This window comes from Salmo trutta, chromosome 9 (assembly GCF_901001165.1).
Source record: "Salmo trutta chromosome 9, fSalTru1.1, whole genome shotgun sequence".
NCBI classification, from domain to species: domain Eukaryota; kingdom Metazoa; phylum Chordata; class Actinopteri; order Salmoniformes; family Salmonidae; genus Salmo; species Salmo trutta.
The window spans coordinates 31,886,686-31,908,498 of record NC_042965.1 but is presented as its reverse complement, the minus strand read 5'-3'; the positions used below and the strand labels follow the sequence as shown (position 1 = coordinate 31,908,498).

General features: G+C 45.8%; 1 long non-coding RNA gene across 2 annotated transcripts in view; it reads left to right on the top strand.

The window, feature by feature from the left end:
* The first annotated feature begins 17,610 nt into the window (after positions 1 to 17,610).
* The window catches only part of LOC115200405 (uncharacterized), a 52,981-nt gene continuing 48,778 nt past the window's right edge, over positions 17,611 to 21,813 (top strand). For both annotated transcript variants that reach the window (XR_003879510.1, XR_003879511.1), the window contains exons 1-2: positions 17,611 to 17,728; positions 19,327 to 19,410. This is a non-coding gene — a long non-coding RNA (uncharacterized LOC115200405). The remainder of the gene's footprint in view (positions 17,729 to 19,326; positions 19,411 to 21,813) is intronic.

Sequence of the window (21,813 nt, the reverse complement as noted above, 5' to 3'; positions counted from 1 at the left end):
CTGCTAGTCACAGCCCTCTAACTCTCAGCTCTCTGCTAGTCACAGCCCTCCAACTCTCAGCTCTCTGCTAGTCACAGCCCTCCAAATCAAACTAACTCTCAGCTCTCTGGTAGTCAAAGCTCTCCAACTTTCTCCAACTCTCTCCAGCTCTGCAACTCTCAGCTTTCTGCTAGTCACAGCCCTCCAACTCTCAGCTATCTGCTAGTCACAGCCCTCCAACTCTCAGCTCTCTGCTAGTCACAGCACTCCAAATCGAACCAACTCTCAGCTCTCTGCTAGTCACAGCCCTCCAAGTCTCAGCCAGTCCCAGCCATTCAAATCAAATCAAACCAACTCTCAGTTCTCTGCTAGTCACAGCCCTCCAACTCTCAGCTCTCTGCAAGTCACAGCCCTCCAACTTTCAGCTCTCTGCTAGTCACAGCCCTCCAACTCTCAGCTCTCTGCAAGTCACAGCCCTCCAACTCTCAGCTCTCTGATAGTCACAGCCCTCCAACTCTCAGCTCTCTGCTAGTCACAGCTCTCCATCTCTCAGCTCTCTGTGAGTCACAGCCCTCCAACTCTCAGCTCTCTGCTAGTCACATCCCTCCAACTCTCAGCTCTCTGCAATTCACAGCCCTCCAACTCTCATCTCTCTGCTAGTCACATCCCTCCAACTCTCAGCTCTCTGCTAGTCACAGCCATCGAAATCAAATCGAACCAACTCTCAGCTCTCTGCTAGTCAAAGCTCTCCAACTCTCTCCAACTCTCTCCAGCTCTCCAACTCTCAGCTTTCTGCTAGTCACAGCCCTCCAACTCTCAGATCTCTGCTAGTCACAGCCCTCCAACTCTCAGCTCTCTGCTAGTCACAGCCCTCCAACTCTCAGCTCTCTGCTAGTTACCGCCCTCCAACTCTCAGCTCTCTGCTAGTCACAGCCCTCCAACTCAGCTCTCTGCTAGTCACAGCCCTCCAACTCTCAGCTCTCTGCTAGTCACAGCCATCGAAATCAAATCGAACCAACTCTCAGCTCTCTGCTAGTCAAAGCTCTCCAACTCTCTCCAACTCTCTCCAGCGCTCCAACTCTCAGCTCTCTGCTAGTCACAGCCCTCCAACTCTCAGCTCTCAGCTAGTCACAGCCCTCCAACTCTCACCTCTCTGCTAGTCACAGCCCTCCAACTCTCAGCTCTTTGCTAGTCACAGCCATCGAAATCAAATCGAACCAACTCTTAGCTCTCTGCTAGTCACAGCTCTCCAACTCTCTCCAACTCTCTCCAGCGCTCCAACTCTCAGATCTCTGCTAGTCACAGCCCTCCAACTCTCACCTCTCTGCAATTCACAGCCCTCCAACTCTCACCTCTCTGCTAGTCACAGCCTTCCAATGTTCAGTTCTCTGCTGTCACAGGTCTCCTACTCCCCCAACCACCTCACAATCAATCTACTCTAATGACTATTCCTAATCACCATGATAACTGATCTTAATTACCTTGTAGTGTTCCATTGTCTGGCAATCCTTACCTCCAGGAATATTCACTTATATGTTGTCTTCATCCCAACCTCGGAATGCGTGACGGTCAGTTGATCAGAGAGTTGTGTTTTCTGACACTCGATTGGCGTGTTTTTTCTGTGTATGATATGTTGGTAACATTGGCAGAATCTGGATCAATCTGAACCTTTTAGATATAGTGTTTTTGCAGTCCTTCACTTGATCCATTACTCTAAGGTTAACAATACATTGTAGTTGAACATGGCTGGAAATAGAAAATGGCAGGCAACAGTTTGGAGACATAATAATAAACAATGACATCCCCACACATCCCAGGAAGGCCAAATGGAATGGGAACTGAGCTGCTGTCTATTTTAGATCACTGTTAGTATGGGTAAGCAGCAAGGTTGTTATAGTAAACTGAAGTTAAAATTAAAAACTAATCCTAAATACAGAATTTAGTAAACAAATAGAAATACAACTAATATAAAAACACAAAACTATAATAACCTTTGTAAGCAATTTAAAAATGTATACAAATAAAAACAAATACAAAAACACAAACTATAATAACCTTGGTAAGCATGCAGTTTGGGGATGAATCTAGGGTGTCATAACAATTCGATAAGGGCCACCCTCGAGAGCCACCCTCCAGATCCACCCTCCAGAGCCACCCTCCAGACCCACCATACAGAGCCACCATACAGAGCCACCATACAGAGCCACCCTCCAGAGCCACCTTACAGAGTCACCATACAGAGCCACCATACAGAGCCACCCTCCAGAGCCACCATACAGAGCCACCATACAGAGCCACCATACAGAGCCACCATACAGAGCCACCCTCCAGAGCCACCCTACAGAGTCACCATACAGAGCCACCATACAGAGCCACCCTCCAGAGCCACCATACAGAGCCACCATACAGAGCCACCATACAGAGCCCCCATACAGAGCCACCATACAGAGCCACCCTCCAGAGCCACCATACAGAGCCACCCTCCAGAGCCACCATACAGAGCCACCCTCCAGAGCCACCATACAGAGCCACCCTCCAGAGCCACGCTCCAGAGCCACCATACAGAGCCACCATACAGAGCCACCATACAGAGCCACCATACAGAGCCCCCATACAGAGCCACCATACAGAGCCACCCTCCAGAGCCACCATACAGAGCCACCCTCCAGAGCCACCATACAGAGCCACCCTCCAGAGCCACGCTCCAGAGCCACCATACAGAGCCACCATACAGAGCCAACCTCCAGAGCCACCATACAGAGCCACCATACAGAGCCACCCTCCAGAGCCACCCTCCAGAGCCACCATACAGAGCCACCCTCCAGAGCCACCCTCCAGAGCCACCCTCCAGAGCCACCATACAGAGCCACCATACAGAGCCACCCTCCAGAGCATTGAATGGACAGCTCATATCCAACGCATTGAGTTCACCTGTGTATTTCACCTATGATTAGATGTGAAAGCTGTTAGATGTGTGCTTGTGAAGGGAAAGGGAACTCACCTCATCAAATGTGTATTATTGTGTTTTCCATAAGCTTTAACTGTCCATCAAATAGCTGAAATTCTAACCCCAAGGCCGGTAACTTAGTTGACTTTAACAAATTGGGGATGCATCAAATTACATCAAATTCAATTTTGAAGGGGGAAAAAAATGCTGGGGGCAAGCCACCATAGATGGATACTTTTTACATTACACTGGCTATTTCTGACTTTTCACCATAAGGCTCAATACACAGAGCTTTAATGTCTAGTATGCACACAATATATACAAAAGTATGTGATACGCCTTCAAATTAGTGGATTCGTCTATTTCAGTCACACACGTTGCTGACGTGTACAAAATCGAGCACACAGCCATGCAATCTCCATAGACAAACATTGGCAATAGAATGGCCTTACTGAAGAGGTCAGTGATTTTCAATGTGGCACCATCGTTTCCAACAAGTCAAATGTTCCAACATCTAGTGGGAATACTTCCCAGAAGAGTAGAGGAAGTTATAGCAGCAAAGGAGGGACCTTCTCCATATCAGTGCCCATGATTTTGGAATGACATGTTTGACGAGCAAGCGTCCACATACGTTTGGACATGTAGTGTATGTGTGTGTTTGAGCTTGTAGCGTGCATCTCTAGTGTCTTTGAGAACTTGGAGTGTTTTTACAAGTGGGGCCAAGGCTATGAAAGGGTTGTGTGTGTGTGTGTGTCTATCTCTCAGGAGTACAAAAGCCTTGCTATGCAGGGAATGGCAGCAGTTATCTAGGCTGTAAAACAGCTATGTGTGGTATCCTCCAACACAATGGCACTTTACTGCCTCAACGCTCACTACATTCTACCCTTCTCTCTCTCTCTCTCTCTCTCTCTCTCTCTCTCTCTCTCTCTCTCTCTCTCTCTCTCTCTCTCTCTCTCTCTCATAATCACCATGGCAAACACATTAACACACAATACTAGATTAATTCGTACACATAAACACACAAACACACTGGCAGACAACGTTAGTATTGAACTAGGAATGCTGACATCTTTTGACAGGTCCACAAACAAAGCAGCACGTTTCATTTCAGTGTCTAAAGCATTGACAAGATCATAACAACTAAAGTGGTTGCTGTAATAGTGCTATCTCCAGACCTAAACCCTGATCGGTCTAACTTCAAAATACATTTCTCAGATAAAAAAAGAGCAAAGTTGTACATTTACCAAGGATTCAAGAATCTTAGCAAGACAAGGACGCCTTGAAATGGGGCGGTAATTATGATCACAAATATCCATGCCTGCACAAGAGCTGATTTATTTTTCTGTAAATAGCCTTAAAGAAAATCATTGACTATAATTCCTATGATCATTCAGCAAGTTTCCCCAATCAGCATCCAGACCATTATCAAGAGATAGCCCGCTGAAATAAAATGGGGATTAAATGTATCAATGATGGCATATTTTTCTGTAATGAGGCCAGTGTCTGCATTAATGTGTTGTGGGAGAGAGGAGGAAGTAGAGCCCTTCAGGGATTTGAAGGTTTTTCAGAATTTAGAGGGGTTCCCATTAAAATCCAAAAGAGCGGTTACATAATAATCAGATTTAGCCTTTGTGATTTGTCTTAAACAATGATTCCTCAGTTGCTTATTAAAAGCTTGCCAGTCCAGGCCTAAGCCTGTGTTGCTGGCCTTGACCCGAGGATCATCTCTTTTATGAATGACTTCTGATAATTCCGGAGTGCAACAGGCATTCGACTCACCTTTAACCCTTCGTTTTTTTTAAAGGAGCATGATTATCCACAATAGTATTGAAGACATCTGAATAAAGGCTGAAAGCTAAGTTAGGTTCAGGGATAGCTGAAGTACAGTCAAGGTCACTAAAATAAAGATCATGTAAAAAATCCTGTTCACTGAAGTTTTCAAAGTTCCTCTTTCTGATGACACGAGGCTGACAGAAACAACTGTGTAATGGTCACTAATATCTTGGGCGAAGCCACCAGTAGAAACATATTTCTCTGGTGTATTCGTTAGAATAAATCAATCTAGAGTTGACTTTGAAGGATCTTTAGGGTTCGGCCGTGTAGGCTTAGTCACCAGCTGGGTTAGGTTTAGATCATTACACATGTATTTTAGATTGTCTGAAGCCTGCATTTTCCACTCATAATTTAGGTCACCCAGGATAACAACTTCTGATTTAGTAAAAGAAGACAACAAACTATACTGAACAAAAATATAAATGCAACATGTAAAGTGTTGGTCCTATTTCATGAGCTGAAATAAAATATCCCAGAAATGTTCCATATGCACACAAAAAACATATTTCTCTCAAATGTTGTGCACACATTTGTTTTCATCCCTGTTAGTGAGCATTTCTCATTTGCCAAGATAATCCATCCACCTGACAGGTGTGTCATATCAAGAAGCTGATTAAACAGCATGATCATTACACAGGTGCATCTTGTGCTGGGGACATTAAAAGGCCACTGTAAAATGTGCAATTTTGTCACACAACACAATGCCACAGGTGTCTCGATGCGTGTAACACAATGCGTGCAATTTCAAAATCAAATCAAATCAAATTGTATTTGTCACATGCTACGAATACAACAGATGTAGACCTTTGTCACGTCCTGACCAGTAAAGGGGTCATTTTGTTATTGTAGTTTGGTCAGGACATGGCAGGGGTGTGTTTGTTTTGTGTGTTTCGGGGGTTTTATGTATGTTCTATATTTTCTATTTCTATGTTCCTGTCTATGTTGTGTATTTCTTGTGTTGGCCTGGTATGGCTTTCAATCAGGGACAGCTGTACATCGTTGTCGCTGATTGGGAGCCATACTTAGGTAGCCCTTTTTCCACCTGTCTTTTGTGGGAAGTTGTTTTTGCATTGCTGTGTGTTGGCCTGCAAAACTGTCTAGCTGTCGTTAGTTTTTTTGTTTAAGTGTTCAATAAAAGTAAAAAATGAGCACTCAACCCGCTGCGCCTTGGTCCATTCACTACGACGGCCATTACAACCTTACAGTGAAATGCTTACTTACAAGCCCCTAACCAACAATGCAGTTTAAAAAATATGAATAAGAATAAGAAATAAAAGGAACAAGTAATTAAAGAGCAGCAGTAAAATAACAATAGCTAGACTATATGTATGCAGGGGGTACCGGTACAGAGTCAATGTGTGGGAGTACCGGTTAGTCGAGGTAACATGTACATGTAAGTAGAGTTATTAAAGTGACTATGCATAGATAATAACAGAGAGCAGCAGCGGCGTAAAAGAGGGGGGCAAATAGTCTGGGTAGCCATTTGATTACATGTTCAGGAGTCTTATGGCTTGGGGGTAGAAGCTGTTTAGAAGCCTCTTGGACCTAGACTTGGTGCTACGGTACCGCTTGCTGTGTGGTAGCAGAGAGAACAGTCTATGACTAGGATGGCTGGAGTCTTTGCCAATTTGTAGGGCCTTCCTCTCGCACCGCCTGGTATAGAGGTCCTGGATGGCAGGAAGTTTGGCCCCAGTGATGTACTGGGCCGTACGCACTACCCTCTGTAGTGCCTTGCGGTCGGATGCTGAGCAGTTGCCATACCAGGCAGTGATGCAACCAGTCAGGATGTTCTCGATGGTGCAGCTGTAGAACCTTTTGAGGATCTGAGGACCATGCCAAATTTTTTCAGTCTCCTGAGGGGGAATAGGTTTTGTCGTGCCCTCTTCACAACTGTCTTGGTGTGCTTGGACCATGTTAGTTTGGTGATGTGAACACCAAGGAACTTGAAGCTCTCAACCTGCTCCAATATAGCCCTGTCGATGAGAATGGGGGGCGTGCTCAGTCCTCCTTTTCCTGTAGTCCACAATCGTCTCCTTTATCTTGATCACATCAAGGGAGAGGTTGTTGTCCTGGCACCACATGGCCAAGTCTCTGACCTCCTCCCTATAGGCAGTTTCGTCGTTGTCGATGATTAGGCCTACCACTGTTGTGCCATCGGCAAACTTAATGATGGTGTTGGAGTCGTGCCTGGCCGTGCAGTCATGAGTGAACAGGGAGTACAGGAGGGGACTGAGCATGCACCCTTGAGGGGCACCTGTGTTGAGGATCAGTGTGGCGGATGTGTTGTTACCTACCCTTACCACCTGGGGGTGGCCTGTCAGGAAGTCCAGGATCCAGCTGCAGAGGGAGGAGTTTAGTCCCAGGATCCTTAGCTTATTGATGAGCTTTGAGGGCACTATGGGGTTGAACGCTGAAATGTAGTCAATGAATAGCATTCTCACATAGGTGTTCCTTTTGTCCAGGTGGGAAATGTGTATGCTGACTGCAGGAATGTCCCCCAGAGCTGTTGCCAGAGAAGTGAATGTGTATTTCTCTACCATATGCCGCTTATAGTGTTGTTTTGGAGAATTTGGCAGTACGTCCAACAGGCCGTAGGGGCGAGGAGAGGGACGGAAGCTAAACTGTTACATATGCATACAATCAAAGTGGTTGAGCAGCAGGATAAAAAAATCAATAGTAGCAGCAACGTATGGTGTGTGTGTTAGGAGAGAGTCATGTGAATGTGCATAGAGGCACTGTAGATAGTCTGGATGACTGGGAACTCGCCCCTAGTGATGAACTGCTCTGTCCTCCCACCATGCATGAACAAGGGAATCTACTATATTCAGAAAGGAGCCCGTTTCTGTCCTGCCCTTGTCTTTGGTGATGTCCATGCCCTCTTTGTTGCAAAACTCCCTGATCTTCTCAAAAATATATGTTTGTCCAGTTGTATCCAGTCTAGGTGGTGATTGTACAGGCAGACCATCTATGGGAGGAAGGACATCAGCGTTGCGCAGCAGCTGAAACCTGGTCCCGAGTGAGTCAAAACGCTCCTTGGCAACAACACCATGCTCCAGAGCATCGCAGCTGTAAAACATGAAAATAGAACAATTACTGAAAATACACATCTAGCTAAGTGGATGGGTCTCTATTGTCTAGACCTGTTCATATGTTCATGAAATACAATAGATGGGTCATGGAATTATCTGGCGAAGTGGAGTCTTTTGTTTACACATGTAAATTAGTTAGCTAGCTAGTTAAACAATGGAAGATAATCCAAACCCATACAGTACTAGCAATACAAACCGATTGTCATAGCTAGCCATCATGCATGAAATGCTGTATTACGAATCTGCAGGTAGCTAAAGCTAATCAACTAAGTTAACATTAGGCTATAACTAGTAATGCAAATTGCTTTCTGAGATACAAATAATATTACTACACAGATCATGTAATCATATGGTGAAGTGAAGTCTTTTGTTTTGACATGTAAGTTATCTAGCTAGCTAAACAATGAACCATAATCCCACCCCATAAAGTACTCGCAATACAAACCGATTGTCATAGCTAGTCACCATGCATGCAATGCTGTAGTATGCTGTAGTATGAATCTGCAGGTAGCTCAAGCTAACCAACTAGGTTCAGTGTTAGCTAACTAGCTAACATTAGACTATAACTAGCCATGCAAATGGATTTCTGCGATACAAATAATATTACTACACAGATTATACACATAACATTAGCTAGCTAGCTAACAGTACGCTTTAACTTTCTGACAAAATTAGAAACGTATAATATCTGAAAATGTAGCTACACTCTTACCTGTATACATGGATGAACGCTTCTCTCTCTGTCACGGATGCCATGGTTGCCCTTAGTTTGAAGATGTAATCCGGAGAGAGGTGTTTTATACAACAGCCTTTTTTTATATCTCTTTTCGACCCCCTCCGCATATTGCAATCAAACTCCAGAATTTTCATACTCTGCTTCGATCGGGCATTCCACTGATTTCAAAACTCTGCCAACTTCTTCTGTGACAACACTGTTGATTGTAGTTTCTTCGCCCATCACTGTCAACAGAAGACTCTACAATGTCTGGTTCACTTAAAATGTTTTTACCTAAATCAGGGATTTCCTTATTGTCTGATTCACTTTCAGAGTCAGAGAGAGTCAGCATGGCACGACCATCCTCCAGAAAATAGTCCATCACAACTTTTTCCCACTGATCTTTGTCGATAGTGCCTGCTAAATTCAGAGCAGCAATGTTGTTGAGAGCAATAGCATCACTTTTGCAGTTCTCCATGATATCTTTCAAAAAAGCCATGGTAACAAGGATAATCAACACATACTGAGCAGCTCATGTTATAGACAGAAGTGTGCTACATGGCAGACCAATCTGAACTCATCTCTTGGCATGTCCAGGCCATCTTTTATCTCAGCCAATCATGGCTAGCGGGAAGGTTTCTGACTTTTCCGTGTTTAAACCAACTAGGCTCGTAATTGAACAATTGTATTCGTACTTAGAGATGGAAAACAAGTTTGTTATTAATGCCCGTGAATGTTCACATGTTCCAAAAGGCATTTCAGCCGCAAAAAAATGCATTTAGATGTTTTTTTAAATGTTTACCTTCAAATGCCTCTCCCGTGAAGTAGTGACGTGCAACATATGACTAGCTTCCTGAAACGGGTCACAAACCGGTCACAGTCAAAGGGAGTCTCCAATTCAAAAAAGCTACATTCAATAGGCAGTTGCAGGCCTTGTCTGATGGTTGATATTGACATAGTTGGTATGGCTATAAGATTGCATAGAACTGCACCATTTGGTCTATCCCTATTTGTAATGAAGAAGAGAGTAGAAATTGGAATTACTTTTCCAAGGTTGGCACCATAGAGCCTGAGGCCACAGCGAATGTCAGTATGAGGAACTCTCAGAGTAACCAATGGTGGGATGTTATAAACTTACCTACATGGGTTTTGGTTGCCATCGTGCACGGGGTATGGTCGTAGGCAGTGGTGGAAAAAGTACCCAACTGTCATAGTTGAGTAAAAGTAAAGATACCTTAATAAAAAATGAGTCAAGTAAAAGTAAGTCAACCAGTAAATATTAATTGAGTAAAACTCTAAAAGTATTTGGTTTAAAATATACTTAAGTATCAAAAGTAAAAGTATAATCATTTCAAATTCCTTATATTAAGCAAACCAGATGTTTTTTATTTATTTACGGAAAGCCAGGGGCACTCTCCAACAATTCAATTAAATTCAAGGGGCTTTACTGGCATGGTAAACATATGTTAACGTTGCCAAAGCAAGTGAAGTAGATAATATACAAAAGTTAAATAAACAATAAAAATGAACAGTAAACATTACACTCACAGTTGTTCCAAAATAATATAGACATTACAAATGTCATTATGTTTACACTCAGACATCACTTACACACGAAGCATTTGTGTTTAGTGAGTACGCCAGATCAGAGGCAGTAGGCATGACCGGGGATGTTCTGTTGATAAGAGCGTGAATTAGACCATTTTCCTGTCCTGCTAAGCATTCAAAATGTAAAGAGTACTTTTGGGTGTCTAGGAAAATTGATGCAGTAAAAAGTACACTATTTTCTTAAAACCTCTTTGGGATCAGTGTCCCTTCCACGGGACGGTTGAGCTAACGTAGGCTAATGCGATTAGCATGAGGTTGTAAGTAACAAGAACATTTCCCAGGACATAGACATATCTGATATTGGCAGAAAGCTTAAATTCTTGTTAGTTTAACTGCACTGTCCAATTTACAGTAGCTATTACAGTAAATAATACCATGCTATTGTTTAAGGAGAGTTCACCATTTTGAATTAGGCACATTTGGGCAGTCTTGATACAACATTCTGAACAGAAATGCAATGGTTCATTGGATAAGTCTAAAGTTTTGCACATACACTGATGCCATCTAGTGTCCAAAATCTAAATTACACCTGGGCTGGAAAAATACATTATGGCCTTTCTCTTGCATTTCAAAGATGATGGATTATCTTTTACCAGATATATTTTGTTATATTCTACCACATTCCTTTCACATTTCCATAAACTTCAAAGTGTTTCCTTTCAAATGGTATCAAGAATATGCATATCCTTGCTTCAGGGCCTGAGCTGCAGGCAGTTAGATTTGGGTATGTCATTTTAGGCGAAAATTGAAAAAAAGGGGCTTATCCTTAAGAGCTTTTTAAGGAATGTAGTGAAGTAAAAGTAAAAGTAGTCAAAAATATACATGGTAAAGTAAAATACAGATACCCCCAAAAAACGTCTTAAGTAGTACTTTCAAGTATTTTTACTTAAGTACTTTACAGTACTGGTAGTAGTAACTGGATATCTTAAGGTGAATGCACCAATTTGTAAGTCGCTCTGGATAAGAGCGTCTGCTAAATGACTTAAATGTAAATGTAAATGTACCAGGCTCATTGGTTTGAATGTCAAGAACAGCAGCGATGCTGGGTTTTTCACTCTCAACAGTTTCCCATGTGTATCAAGAATGGTCCACCGCCCGATGGACATCCAGCCAACTTGACACAACTGTGGGAGTCAACATGGGCCAGCATCCCTGTGGAACGCTTTCAACACCTTGTAAAGTCTATTCCCCGACAAATTGAGGCTGTTCTGAGGGCAAAAGGGGGTGTCACTACAATATTAGGAAGGTGTTCCTTGTTTTGTACACTCGGTGTGTTAGTCTCCAGCATTATTAAGTTATGTGAAAAAATACATCAACTTACAGCGCAGTAAAACCGGAGTTTAAGTTGTTAGAATGTCAGCTTCTATTGCAGTGACCCACCTTCCTGGACAGGTGAGTTTGAATGGGTATAATGGTTTAAAGTGAGTCCAGGGGTTAAATAACAGGTGTTAAAATGTTAAAATATCAGCGGAAGAGTGGATAAAATCAGAAAATGATCGAGGTATACTACAGTGTGTAGTATAGTATTATACAACAGTGTGTAGTATAGTAATCTACAGTATACTACAGTTTACTACAGTGAGGGGAAAAAGTATTTGATCCCCTGATGATTTTGTACTTTTGCCTACTGACAAAGAAATGATCAGTCTATAATTTTAATGCTAGGTTTATTTGAACAGTGAGAGACAAAATAACAACAAAAGAATCCAGAAAAACGCATGTCAAAAATGTTATATATTGATTTGCATTTTAATGAGGGAAATAAGTATTTGACCCCCTCTCAATCAGAATGATTTCTGTCTCCCAGGTGTCTTTTATACAGGTAATGAGCTGAGATTAGGAGCACACTCTTAAAGGGAGAGCTCCTAATCTCAGTTTGTTACCTGTATAAAAGACACCTGTTGTCACGCCCTGACCAGGTGAACTCTGCTATTTTGGTCAGGGTGTGGCATTTCTATGGTTTATTTTCTATGTTTTGGTTATAGCCTTTCTTTGTGTTTTATTTCTATGTTGGGCTCGGGGTGATTTCCCAATCAGACAGCTGTCGCTTGTAAAGTCTGATTGGGAATCACATTTAAGTTCCTTTTCCCCCACGATGTTTGTGGGTTGTTGTCTCTTTGTTTTGAGCACGTAACATATCGACAGTTTTCTTGATTTTGTGTACATGTTTAATTCCAGTGTGTTCAATAAACATGTGTTCGCTCCCAGCTGCGTTTTGGTCCGCTTCTTCGTCACCAGGCGACGATCGTTACAGAACAACCCACCGAACCAGGACCAAGCAGCGGGAGGAAAAGGAGCGCGAGAGATGGGCTCGCGAGGGAAAGGTGTTCTGGACCTGGGAGGAGATCATGTCGGGGAAAGGACCCTGGCGGACGGATTCCCAGGTCGAGGAGGAAAAGCCAGCCGGTAGACGGAGTCGCAGGCGGCGGTCGAGGAGGCCCGGAAAACAGCCCCAAGAAATTTTTTTTGGGGGGCTAATGGGGTGGTCCGGAAGGGCAGAGGAAGAGCCCAGACCACTGCTCTCGTGGGGGATGACGGCGGAGGAAGAGAAGGAGATGAGGCGTTTGATTGAGGACCTGCAGAGGGAAGATCTGGAGGAGGAGCCATGGTATGCGGAGTTGCGCGCTGTGTCGCCAGTGCGCCCGCACAGCCCGGTGCGTCTGGTGGACATGCCCAGCACATGCCGTGCTAGGATGGGTATCCAGCCAGGACGAGTGGCTAAACCGGCTCCACGCTTCAGGTCACCAGTGCGTGTTCACAGTCCTGTCTGGCCCGTTCCTGTTCCCCGCACCAAGCCCACGGTGCATGTCCCCAGTCCTGTCCGGCCCGTCCCTGCTCCCCGCACCAAGCCATGGGAAGCGGAGTTGCGCGCTGTGTCGCCAGTGCGCCCGCACAGCCCGGTGCGTCTGGTGGACATGCCCAGCACATGCCGTGCTAGGATGGGTATCCAGCCAGGACGAGTGGCTAAACCGGCTCCACGCTTCAGGTCACCAGTGCGTGTTCACAGTCCTGTCTGGCCCGTTCCTGTTCCCCGCACCAAGCCCACGGTGCATGTCCCCAGTCCTGTCCGGCCCGTCCCTGCTCCCCGCACCAAGCCATGGGAAGCGGAGTTGCGCGCTGTGTCGCCAGTGCGCCCGCACAGCCCGGTGCGTCCGGTGGACATGCCCAGCACATGCCGTGCTAGGATGGGCATCCAGCCAGGACGAGTGGCTAAACCAGCTCCACGCTTCAGGTCACCAGTACGTGTTCACAGTCCTGTCTGGCCCGTCCCTGCTCCCCGCACCAGGTTAGTGGTGCGTGTCCCCAGTCCTGTCCGGCCCGTCCCTGCTCCCCGCACCAAGCCAGTGGTGCGTGTCCCCAGTCCAGCCCGGCACGTCCCTGCTCCCCGCACCAAGCTAGTGGTGCGTGTCCCCAGTCCTGTCCGGCCCGTCCTTGCTCCCTGCACCAGGTTGGTGGTGCGTGTCCCCAGTCCGGCCCGGCCCGTCCCTGCTCCCCGCACCAGGTTAGTGGTGCGTGTCCCCAGTCCTGTCCGGCCCGTCCCTGCTCCCCGCACCAGGTTAGTGGTGCGTGTCCCCAGTCCGGCCCGGCCCGTCCCTGCTCCCCGCACCAGGTTAGTGGTGCGTGTCCCCAGTCCAGTCCGGCCCGTCCCTGCTCCCCGCACCAGGCCAGTGGTGCGTGTCCCCAGTCCAGTCCGGCCTGTCCCGGCTCCCCGCACCAGGTTAGTGGTGCGTGTCCCCAGTCCTGTCCGGCCCATTCCTGCTCCCCGCACCAAGCCAGTGGTGCGTGTCCCCAGTCCAGTCCGGCCCGTCCCTGCTCCCCGCACCTAGCCAGTTGTGCGTGTCCCCAGTCCAGTCCGGCCCATCCCTGCTCCCCGCACCAGGTTAGTGGTGCGTGTCCCCAGTCCTGTCCGGCCCATTCCTGCTCCCCGCACCAGGTTAGTGGTGCGTGTCCCCAGTCCAGTCCGGCCCGTCCCTGCTCCCCGCACCAAGCCAGTGGTGCGTGTCCCCAGTCCAGTCCGGCCCGTCCCTGCTCCCCACACCAGGTTGGTGGTGCGTGTCCCCAGGCCAGTCCGGCCCGTCCCTGCTCCCCGCACCAGGTTGGTGGTGCGTGTCCCCGGTCCTGTCCGGCCCGTCCCTGTTCCCCGCACCAGGCCCACGGCGCGTGTCCACAGTCCGGCACGGCCTGTGTCCGGTCCACCGGTGACCAGTCCTGTTCCGGTCGGCGGCTCCGCTCCGGAGCCTGAGCATGCCGCTCCACCGTGGTCCAGTCCGGGCCAGAGGGGTAGGGCTAGGGTGGAGGCAGGGGGAGAAACACGCCCGGGGCCAGAGCCTCCACCGAGGGTGAGGCTCCCACCCGGGTCCCCCCCCTAATAGACTTTAGGTTGGTGCGCCGGGAGTACGCACCGTTGGAGGGGGGGTACTGTCACGCCCTGACCAGGTGAACTCTGCTATTTTGGTCAGGGTGTGGCATTTCTATGGTTTATTTTCTATGTTTTGGTTATAGCCTTTCTTTGTGTTTTATTTCTATGTTGGGCTCGTGGTGATTTCCCAATCAGACAGCTGTCGCTTGTGAAGTCTGATTGGGAATCACATTTAAGTTCCTTTTCCCCCACGATGTTTGTGGGTTGTTGTCTCTTTGTTTTGAGCACGTAACATATCGACAGTTTTCTTGATTTTGTGTACATGTTTAATTCCAGTGTGTTCAATAAACATGTGTTGGCTCCCAGCTGCATTTTGGTCCGCTTCTTCGTCACCAGGCGACGATCGTTACACCTGTCCACAGTAGCAATCAATCAGATTCCAAACTCTCCACCATGGCCAAGACCAAAGAGCTCTCCAAGGATGTCAGGGACAAGATTGTAGACCTACACAAGGCTGGAATGGGCTACAAGACCATCGCCAAGCAGCTTGGTGAGAAGGTGACAACAGTTGGTGCGATTATTCGCAAATGGAAGAAACACAAAATAACTGTCAATCTCCATCGGCCTGGGGCTCCATGCAAGATCTCACCTCGTGGAGTTGCAATGATCATGAGAACGGTGAGGAATCAGCCCAGAACTACACGGGAGGATCTTGTCAATTATCTCAAGGCAGCTGGGACCATAGTCACCAAGAAAACAATTCAAATCAAATTTTTTCTTTTCTTTTTTCAAATTTCAAATTTATTTTTTATATAGTCCTTCGTATATCAGCTGAAATCTCAAAGTGCTGTACAGAAACCCAGCCTAAAACCCCAAACAGCAAGCAATGCATGTGAAAGAAGCACGGTGGCTAGGAAAAACTCCCTAGGAAAAACTCCCTAGAAAGGCCAAAAACCTAGGAAGAAACCTAGAGAGGAACCAGGCTATGAGGGGTGGCCAGTCCTCTTCTGGCTGTGCCGGGTGGATATTATAACAGAACATGGCCAAGATGTTAAAATGTTCATAAATGACCAGCATGGTCAAATAATAATAATCATTGTAGTTGTCGAGGGTGCAACAAGCACGTCCGGTGAACAGGTCAGGGTTCCGTAGCCGCAGGCAGAACAGTTGAAACTGGAGCAGCAGCATGGCCAGGTGGACTGGGGACAGCAAGGAGTCATCATGCCAGGTAGTCCCGAGGCATGGTCCTAGGGCTCAGGTCCTCCGAGAGAAAGAAAGAAAGAGAGAAAGAGAGAATTAGAGAGAGCATATTTAAATTCACACAGGACACCGGATAAGACAAGAGAATACTACAGATGTAACAGACTGACCCTAGCCCCCCGGCACATAAACTACTGCAGCATAAATACTGGAGGCTGAGACAGGAGGGATCAGAAGACACTGTGGCCCCATCCGATGATACCCCCAGACAGGGCCAAACAGGCAGGATATAACCCCACCCACTTTGCCAAAGCACAGCCCCCACACCACTAGAGGGATGTCTACAAGAGGGATGTCTACCAAGAAAACAATTGGTAACACATACTCTATTGCTTGCGGGCACCCATACAAAAAATACGCTTTTGTCTACGTGTTCGTCCTCTTTCTTGAACTTTTTTACATTTGTTCTGCTTTGAAGGACTGAAATCCTGCAGCACCCGCAAGGTCCCCCTGCTCAAGAAAGCACATAGACATGCCCGTCTGAAGTTTGCCAATGAACATCTGAATGATTCAGAGGACAACTGGGTGAAAGTGTTGTTGTCACATAAGACCAAAATGGATCTCTTTGGCATCAACTCAACTCGCCGTGTTTGGAGGAGGAGGAATGTTGCCTATGGCCCCAAGAACACCATCCCCACCGTCAAACATGGAGGTGGAAACATTATGCTTTGGGGGTGTTTTTCTGCTAAGGGGATAGGGCAACTTCACCGCATCAAAGGGACGATGGACGGGGCCATGTACTGTCAAATCTTGGGTGAGAACCTCCTTCCCTCAGCCAGGGCATTGAAAATGGGTCGTGGATGGGTATTCCAGCATGACAATGACCCAAAACACACGGCCAAGGCAGCAAAGGAGTGGCTCAAGAAGAAGCACATTAAGGTCCTGGAGTGGCCTAACCAGTCTCCAGACCTTAATCCCATAGAAAATCTGTGGAGGGAGCTGAAGGTTCGAGTTGCCAAACGTCAGCCTCGAAACCTTAATGACTTGGAGAAGATCTGCAAAGAGGAGTGGGACAAAATCCCTCCTGAGATGTGTGCAAACCTGGTAGCCAACTACAAGAAACATCTGACCTCTGTGATTGCCAACAGTCATGTTTTGCAGAGGGGGTCAAATACTTATCTCCCTCATTAAAATGCAAATAATTGTATAATATTTTTGACATGTGTTTTTCAGGATTTATTTGTTGTTATTTTGTCTCACACTGTTCAAATAAACCTACCATTAAAATTATAGACTGATTATTTATTTGTCAGTGGACAAATGTACAAAATCGGCAGGGGATCAAATACTTTTTCCCCTCACTGTACATAATGATATAGTAAATACTGCAGTATTCTATTCTAAACTGTAGCATTTTTTATGTGTGTTTGTGAATACCTTGAGTGTGTGTGTGTGCGTGTGTGTTTGTGGGTGTTAGTGACTTAGTCCTATGTGACGCTCTACACACTGCTTTACGTAATGAGGGGATTTTGCCTCTCCTCCATCTCCTCCTCTAATTTCTTCCTCCCTCCCTTCCTCTTTTTTCTCATTGCTGCTCTCATCCTCTTCTTCCTTCTCCTCCTCCTCTCTCTCACTCCTGTATCTCCGAAGTCAAGCCGTGAGTTTTTGTCAGAAAGGAACAAGTGATCTAGCTTTCTCCTTTCCTCCCTTTCTCTCTGTCTCCCTCCCCTTCCATCTCTCTCTCTCTCGCTCTCTCTCCCTCCCTCTACCTCTCTCTCTCCCTCCCTATCTCTCTCCCTCCCTCCCTCCCTCTCCCTCTCTCTCTCCCTCCCTCTGCTCAACATTCCTCTTTCTCCTGTCCGATCACCCCCCCCCCCTCTCTCTCTCTCTCTCTCTCTCTCTCTGGTTCACACCCTCCTCTCCTCTCCCGATCAGTCTCTATGTGAAGGGAGTTCCGTATGGTTACAGACTCGGCTGGTGGAAGAAGTCAAAGCAAGGTAGGGGCACACACCTCCCCCTCTCTCTTTTCCTCTCTATTTCTTCCCCTATCTCTAGTTACGTCTTTCTTTCTCTCTCTGTCATGTGTCTTTGAGAAACTCAGAGATTAAGTTGTTTCCTCAGCTGTTTGAAAGACATTCTCACACTCTCTCAGCTCAGTTTATTCTCCCTCTCTCTCTCCCTATTGCTATTTCAGCCTTTCTCTCTCTCTTTCTCTCTCTCCCACTTGCTCACTCTCTCTGTCTCTCTTAGTCACCATGCATACATCTGCTGCATGTTATGAGGTGGTGTCTACTGTAGTATATGAGGGGTCAAACCCTGTCTTTATTATCAAGTAATTTGTGATTGTGGTTTGGGTTAAATAGAGATTGTCTGTGATACAGATAGATATACTGTTGCGTGTGTATGAAAGTGTGTGTGAGAGATAGAGCGTGGTAGAGAGGAAGATCTGAATCTTTATCTGGTTTTCTCTTACAGACAGAACACTCCTTACTGAAGGAAAAACTAAATAACTGTCGAAAAAATTTGTCAGTAGGTGTGTATGTGCGCGTTCTGGCGTGTGTGTGTGCGCATGCACTATGAGATATTGATAGATAGAGCTGGCAGTGTGGTAGTTTTAGGTGCTCTTGTCTAAGGCAGTGTGGAAGTATTTAGGTGCTCTTATCTAAGGCAGTGTGGTAGTATTTAGGTGCTCTTGTCTATGGCAGTGTGGCAGTTTTTAGATGCTCTTGTCTAAAGCAGTGTGGTAGTTTTTAGGTGCTCTTGTCTAAGGCAGTATGGTCATTTAGGTGCTCTTGTCTAAGGCAGTGTGGTAAGTTTTAGGTGCTCTTGTCTAAGGCAGTGTGGCAGTATTTATTTGCTATTGTCTTGCTCTTGTCTAAGGCAGTGTGGTAGTTTTAGGTGCTCTTGTCTAAGGCAATGTGGTAGTTTTAGGTGCTCTTGTCTAAGGCAGTGTGGTAGTATTTAGGTGCTCTTGTATATGGCAGTGTGGCAGTTATAGGTGCTCGTCTAAAGCAGTGTGGTAGTTTTTAGGTGTTCTTGTCTAAGGCAGTGTGGTAGTTTTAGGTGCTCTTGTCTAAAGCAGTGTGGAACTTTTTATGTGCTCTTGCCTAAGGCAGTGTGGTAGTTTTTAGGTGTTCTTGTCTAAGGCAGTGTGGTAGTATTAGGTGCTCTTGTCTAAGGCAGTGTGGGAGTTTTTATGTACTCTTGTCTAAGGCAGTGTGGTAGTTTTTCTGTACTCTTGTCTAAGGCGGTGCGGTAGTTTTTAGATGCTCTTGTCTAAGGCAGTGTGGTAGTAGAGCCATGATGTGACCACACTCTGTAGGGACTGATAGGGTTACTTCTGTGGCAAGGACGTCTCGCTGTGCGCCTATACCTCCACCGCTGACTCGCTGTTGGGGCTTGCATGTAAGCAGCCGTGTAGATGTCTGTGTTTGTGCTTGCGTGCAAGTCTGTGTATGTGTGTGTGTGTGTGTGTGTGTGTGTGTGTGTGTGTGTGTCTTTCCACTTAAGCAATGGAAAGTGCGTCTAAAATCTGTTTATAGGTACTAACTCATATCCCTCCCTCCCTCCCATTCTTCCTCCTTTCCCTGGGCAGGTAGTAAAATGGATTGGTGTCAGTCCGAGCGATGGAAAGAGCAGAAAGCGGAAGAGAGCAGAACCCAAAGAAAACTTCAAAGAGGTAGGAGCCCCTTTAAATAGACCTCTATCTCACACTCTCATGGTCTCAGTGTGTTCTGTCTGTCAGACACACTGCTTCCCAGTGGACTCTCTCTCTAAGGCTGTCTGCTCTCTCTCTCTCTCTCTTTCTCTGTCCCTCTCTCTGTGCATGTGTACGTGCGAACATGTGTGCATGCTTGCATATGTGCATGTCTTTACCTAATCTGCATGTCACTGGGTTTTGGGTCAAGGTCAGGTATCAGGATCAGGGATTAGAGGTCAGAGATTAGCTGAGGTCAGAGTGCGTGTTAATGAGGAATTCCCCAAGGACAACACACACACACCTGCATCACTAATGAGCAAGAACCAATCTATAACCCACCGAGGGTTAGAAACCTTCAGCCTATATTTCCTGCCTGAGATAATGAACCTCATGGGTTAGCTGCTACTGACCATTTTAAATGGAGGTTTTAGCTTGTCACAATATAGTATAAAACAATATAGTTTAAAAACGTGTAGCCCTGGTTGTCCTGAAAAGAAAATGGTAAAACTCTTCATTGTGAGGCTAAATACACTGAGTGTACAAAACATTATGAACTGCTCTTTCCATGACAGACTGACCAGGTGAATCCAGATGAAAACTATGATCACTTATTGATGTCACCTATTAAATCCACTTCAATCAGTGTAGATGAAGGAGAGGAGACAGGTTAAAGAAGGATTTTTAAGCCTTGAGACAATTGAGACATGGATGGTGTATGTGTGGAATTCAGAAAGTGAATGGGCAAGACAAAACATGTAAGTGCCTTTGAACGGGGTATGGTAGTAGGTACCAGGCACACAGGTTTGAGTGTGTCAAGAACTGCAATGCTGCTGGGTCAATAGTTTCCTGTTTGTGTCAAGAATGTTCCACCACCCAAAGGACATCCAGCCAACTTGACACAACTGTGGGAAGCATTGGAGTCAACATGAGCCTGCATCCCTGTGGAACACTTTTGACACCTTGTAGAGACCATTCCCCGACAAATTGAGGCTGTTCTGAGGGCAAAAATAAGTGCAACTCAATAGTAGGAAGGTGTTCCTAATGTTTGTACACTCAGTGTTTGTCAATGTGTGTCAAATTTGGACATTGTAAGTTAAAGTCACTTTGTGTGTGTTTAATTAGTTCCACAGCCATTTTTGCAGGTAAGATGCCCAAATAATAATTTATAGTTGAATGAACATATGAGACAATTTGAGCAAACGCATGATTTTAAGTTGACTGAATTTCTGCCTAGGTTTTCTCATGTTGGAGCTAACGTTGGGCCAACTAAAAATGTTAAGTTCAGGTAGCACTTTGACCGAAAAGTTGAGTAAACAAAAAAGAAGCTGTGGAACCAGTTAATTAACAATATTTACAGTTGAAGACAGAAGTTTACATACGCTTAGGTTGGAGTCATTAAAACTCGTTTTTCAACCACTCCACAAATTTCTTGTTAACAAACTATAGTTTTGGCAAGTCAGTTAGGACATCTACTTTGTGTATGACAAGTAATATTTCCAACAATTGTTTACAGACCGATTATTTCACTTATAATTCACTGTATCACAATCCCAGTGGGTAAGAAGTTTACATACACTAAGTTGACTGTGAATTTAAACAGCTTGGACAATTCCAGAAAATGATGTCATGGCTTTAGAAGCTTCTGATAGGCTAATTGACATCATTTAAATCAATTGGAGGTGTACCTGTGGATGTATTTCAAGGCCTACCTTCAAACTCAGTGCCTCTTTGCTTGACATTATGGGAAAATCAAAAGAAATCAGCCAAGACCTCAGAAAATAAAATTGTCGACCTCCACAAGTCTGGTTCATCCTTGGGAACAATTTCCAAATGCCTGAAGGTACCACGTTCATCTGTACAAACAAGTACGCAAGTATAAACACCATGGGACCACGCAGCCCTCATACCCCTCAGGAAGGAGATGTGTTCTGTCTCCTAGAGATGAACGTACTTTGGTGCAAAAAGTGCAAATCAATCCCAGAACAACAGCAAAGGACCTTGTGAAGATGCTGTAGGAAACAAGTAAAAAGTATCTATATCCACAGTAAAACGAGTCCTATATCGAAGTAACCTGAAAGTCCGCTCAGCAAGGAAGAAGCAACTATTGGATATAAGAGCAACGTCAACTTACCAACATTATGACCAGGAATACGACTTTCCCGAAGCGGATCCTCTGTTTGGTCCACCACCCAGGACAATAGATCGGATCCCAGGCAAACCAAAACAACAGCGCCGCAGAAGGGGCAGACGGAGTGGTCTTCTGGTCAGGCTCCATAGATGGGCACATTTCCCACCGCTCCCGAGTATACTACTAGCCAATATCCAGTCTCTTGACAACAAGGTAGACGAAATCCGAGCAAGGGTTGCCTGCCAGAGAGACGT